Source organism: Nomascus leucogenys, chromosome 16 (genome assembly GCF_006542625.1).
Source record: "Nomascus leucogenys isolate Asia chromosome 16, Asia_NLE_v1, whole genome shotgun sequence".
NCBI classification, from domain to species: Eukaryota; Metazoa; Chordata; class Mammalia; order Primates; family Hylobatidae; genus Nomascus; species Nomascus leucogenys.
In genome coordinates, this window is record NC_044396.1 from 8,837,072 (window position 1) to 8,842,596 (window position 5,525).

Consider the following 5,525-nt stretch of genomic DNA (forward strand, 5'->3'; position numbering starts at 1 on the left):
CCATAGTGTACAAGTTATTTTTTAATTTTAAAATATAAATATGAGGCATTCTTTTTCAAAAACTGCCTTTCCTTACAGAAAAAAAAATCTTAGCACATCTATTTGTCCATTACTCCAGTGTCAGTTTTTTCTTCATAAGTTTAATGACAGGCTGGTATTCCAGCTGCTTAGTTCAGCACCATATTTCTCTAATGTCTTTTGCTGTACATAAAGGGGGCCACAAACTAATTACTAAGCCATGGACAGTCAAGAAGTTAAAAGTTTTAAGCAAAAAATGCCATAGTTTGCCACTTAATCAGATAATTTTATGTTCTTTAATAGACTTCATTTTTTAGAGCAGTTTTTGGTTCTCAGCAAAATTGAGCACGAAGTACAAGATAGAGCCATTTAATTTTGAAACAATATGCTATTAGCCTAGATCATGATTTCATTTGTCAAACTAGGTTTTTCTTACAGAAATAGTACTGAAGTCCTATTACAAATACCTTTAACTTGGCCAATCACCTAAATTAAGACTGTAGATCATAAGACAGGTTAGATATATAACCAAGAACTCCAGCCAATTAGTCAGATGGTATTGTCTGAAACACTCTTTACTGGCCTTATGTATTGAATTTTGCCATACCTAGATGCTGTGGAGGAACTAGAAATGAGAGCAATAAAATTAGGATTGGCAGCAGTACAACCCTACGACTTTTCTGGTTAGCAAGGACATACACCATCCTCCTCCCACACGCATACCTAGCACTCAACTGACCTCTTCTCTTTCTGAGGCAATCATATTAATCTGTTAAATATCTACTTTTGATAACACTGTAGACTGAATTAAGTACTATGGTGACTAGGAAAATTATTCATATGCTACCTAGAGAGGGAAAAGTATATTCCAAATAGCTAGCTAAAGTGCAGTATATTGTAAGGGCCATTAAAGTGATTCCAATAAAGTGTTTTGAGAGTTTAACAGAAGGAAAGATAATTTCCACGTGGGGTATTGAGGATGGGTTCTTAAAGGAGGTATTATTTGAAGCAAAGCCTTTAAGGTAGCAATGACAACTGAGGAGAAGAAGGATACTCAAAGAAAATAAATTGTGTGAGCAAAGACTTAGAGATCAGAAAGAGTAAGGCATGTCTGAGAAATAGTAAATAGCCCTATATTTTTATGGCATGAGTTGTAATGTCTTCTTTTTCATTTCTGAGTTTATTTGGGTTTTCTCTTTTGTTCTTAGTCTAGCTAATGTTTTGTCAATTTTGTTTATCTTTTCAAAAAACCAACTTCTTGTTTTATTGATCTTTTGTATTTTTTTGTTCTCTATTTCATTTATTTCTGCTCCGATTTTTATTATTTCTTTCTTTCTACTAATTTTAAGTTTTATTTGTTGTTGCTTTTCTAGTTCCTTGAGGTGCATCATTGGGTTATTTATTTGAGATTTAAAGGGACAGCTAGACCCCAACATAATAATAGCTGGGGACTTCAACACTTTACTCATAGCATCAGACTGATCATCTAGACAAAAAATCAACAAAGAAACATTGGATTTAAGCTGCACTTTAGAGCAAATGGTCTTAATAGACATGTACAGAACATGTCATTCAACAGCTGCAGAATGTATATTCTTCTCATCAGCATATAGAACATTTTCCAGGATAGACCATATGTTAGGCCACAAAACAAGTCTGAACAATTTTTTTAAAGTCATACTAAATCTCTTTTCAGCCCACAATGTAACAAAACTAGAAATCAGTAACAAAAAAACCTTTGGAAACTGTACAAATACATGGAAATTAAACAACATCCTCCTGAATGACCTATGGGTTAATGAAGAAATTAAGAAGGATATTTAAAAATTTCTTGAAACCAATAGAAATAGAAACACAACATACCAAAATCTGTGAGATACCGCAAAAGTAGTGCCAAGAGGGAAATTTATAAGCAGAAATGCTTACATCAAAAAAGCCCTCTGTTTTTGGAGGAAAGAGATGAGTACAGGAGAGTGGTTCATTTGCCTAGAAAGATCCATGTGAATCAAATCATAAGAGGCCTTGAACACCACCTGAAGGGCACTAAGGTGTATGAATTACTTATGTGCCAGGGACCATATTAGATTTACATACATGGCATCATTTCATCTTTGCAAAAAAAAAAAAAAAAGGTTAAGTGGCATTAGACCCGTTTGTACATCCTTTGCTCAGAATCACAGAGCTTTGTAAGGCAGAATCAGACTGAACTCGGCTGGCCTGGCTGTAAAGTCCGCATACTCCACAACACCACCATGCTCCTGTTAGACCAGATTCTGCAGGCCATGGAGATCAGTGGCCATCAGATTCCATCAGTCTTACCCGGAAATGTCTGACACTGATCCATCTCTGAGGCTTATCATCTTTCATCCAATCTTCTGCAATGGCTTCCTCTTGGACTACAGGTTTTTCATTGTTCCTCCCTTTACCCACCCTTTCCATGCTGCCTGACTTATCTTTCTGTAAGATTTCATTTCCTGATCTTCAAGGGAGCAGCACTGTAAGCTGGGTAAACTGCTAATTGGCACCCACGGCCCTTCACACCCAGGCCCAACCTGTTTTTTCATTCTCACAATGTAGGACTCCTAACTCCACCTATTCTCCAGGCGCACCAACCTTTTCACCACTGTGATAATGTCATCCCTTCCATATAAGACACATCAGAATTGGCAGAAAGGAGTGGAGGAATGAGGCGGAAGGGAGGTGAGGTATATTTTGGACTGTGAACCTTTGTTCTTTGTTTTCTCTGCTGGATGCCTTTGTTCTGTCTGCTCATGTAGAGATATAAGTCCTGCCCCCTTGTCCCCTCTGTGAAACATTCTCTAATCATCCCCAGCAAGAATTCTTTGCTCCCGCTTGTGTGTTCTCCTGTTTGAACTTACAGGCAGTTACCTGCCTCTCTCCCTTCTAGAAAGTATTCTTAAATGCAAACACTGTCTTTTCCATCCTTGTATAACCAGTATCTAACTAGTGCCTAGCACAGGGTCAATACTCACAGGGCAGACTTGACATAGGCATATTTCTTGTTGCAAGGGTGGGTGACAGCCATCAGCAGGGGCAGCCACAGGTCATATGTAGTGCAATGAAGCCTTGCACTATGCTAAATAGAATATCATTTACTGAGAAGTTTGGCTGACCTCAGCAGCTTCCTCATAAGCTCTTAGACTTGACCTTATCCCTCTACTTTTTCCTTCTCATTCTAAATGTTAGCTGTCTTACAATAAGTTCTTACCCACTAGTCTTTATTTCCATCTCTAACTTCACTCCAATGTCTCTATTTTAAGTGTCTTAACAAATTAGGTTTCATTTTTAATTGATTTTGAATTTCAATTATTTTAATCTCAATATATATTCATACATATTATAGGCTGGTCCCTAAGGGGTTGTTCAGGAGACATTAACCCTTGTTAAATGAAAACCTGTTGCAATTTGGCTTTTATGTATGGCTCTCTCTCCAGTCAACAAGAAAACATGTGCTGCTGCTGTATTGAGCTCTTTTGGTGGGTTTCCCACAGCAGAGCTTTGCTGTGCACTATATACCTCTCTTTCTCAGAGCATCATGCACTCGAGAAGATGTGGGGGTCTGAGATGGGAATGGTCAGGCATAGCCCCCCATTGTACCTGGTTATCCTTCCCTACTGCTCAGTCTCATTCACTCATGACTCAGGCCAGCCTCATTTGAGGAACTTCAGTCCATGAGTCACCTCTGAAAGTGTCTTAGCCCCAATATTACCTGAATTCAGAAGGTAGATGACCCCTTCTCAGTTCAATGGTGATTGCCAACACTCAATATTTACTCCAAACCGTTGCCCACAAGGGACATAATATCATTAAACCCAACATAAAATTAACAGCCCTCAAGTGCCTAGGACATGATATCTCCCTTGAAGGACACGCTTTATCTTCTAAAAGAATTAACATTGTCATCAATTTCCCTTTCCCTGAGGCCAAAAGACAACTCTGACTATTTCTAGAATACATTGGCTATTGCCGAAACTGGATCCCTAACTTTTCTGCTATTGCTCCTCCCTAATGCCCCTTAATTGGGCTTCTGAGTCTGCATTTCAGAGCCTCAAGTCCTCTCTATCCTCTTCCCTCACTGCTAGATGCCCCAATTACTCATTAACTTTTCCCTTTTATACATGAAAGGGATGAATACACTTTAGGTGTCCTCAACCAAATCACAGCTCTCTTCCTCACCACCAAAACTGCTGCAAGACTACAAAGAATACAACCTTAGGTTCACATTTCATAATTAAAAAAATACAAGCCTTCAAATAGAAATTCACCCCAAAGAGGAAACATTAAATTGGAGGTCTATCAAGAGCCCTTAGAAGCAGATGATGACATGAGGTAGACTGCTTTCCCAAGAACAACTGCATGATGCCATCAGGTGGCTGACTTCTACCCAAGACACCAGAACAAGATTCCCTATGAGTCCTATTTTTAATTCCCTCTGTATTCTCCCTTTGTGTCCTTCTTATTGTCCTCATTATCCTTTTGCACTCATAAGTACAAAAGCTTTCTGAGACAGGTCTGCTCTTTTCCTTTTTGCCTTCCCTACCATTTCTTTCTTCTCTATTCCCCATTTACCTACCTTCAGAAAGGATGCTCAAAACTTTTGGATGGCTTATACTGAAGAGACTACTCAATCTTAAAATCTTTCTTAAAATCACTGCTTTTATTCATCCTTTTCTCTCTTGGATCAACCATTTGATATAGTTTGGATCTGTGTTCCCACCAAATCTCATGTTGAATTGTAGTCCCCAGTGTTGGAGGTGAGACCCAGTGGGAGGTGGTTGGATCATGGGGGTGGACTTCTCGTGATTGGTTTAGCACCATCCCCTTGGTGCTGCTCTTGTGAGAGAGAGTTCTCATTTTTGAGATCTGTTTTTTAAAAATGTGCAGCATCTGTGCCCTCACTCTCTCTTGCTCCTGCTCCTGCCATGTGAGATGCTTCACTCCTTTTTTACCTTTCACCATGATTGGAAACTTCTTGAGGCCTCCCCAGAAGCAGAAGCCTCTATGCTTCCTGTATGGCTTGCAGAATGGTGAGCCAATTAAACCTCTTTTCTTTATAAATTGCCCAGGCTCAGTTATTTCTTTATAGCAGTGCAAGATTATACTTTGCACCATCTTCCCCCAAATTACTCTTCTCATTTTTAAAATCTCCACAGCTATTGATTTAGCTGTTTTCCTCTGCACAATGTTAGGAAATTGTTCCTATATTTTATATCAATCACACAAGCATCCAAATAGAATCTGAACCACTTTTTTAAAAAGTCATTTTTATTTCTCTCACAATTTTACAGACAATAATGCTCTATGTTCTAGTTTCTGGCTTTACAGCATTTACTCTGTCAACTCTGATGGCAGTACTCACAACTATTAATCATTTTCCCACAGAAAATACAACATTATATGAAATAAGTTTGCCATGGGGAATTGCTATGGGGACACTAAAGATTTACATATGGAAAAGTACCAATCAAGATATTATAGACATACCC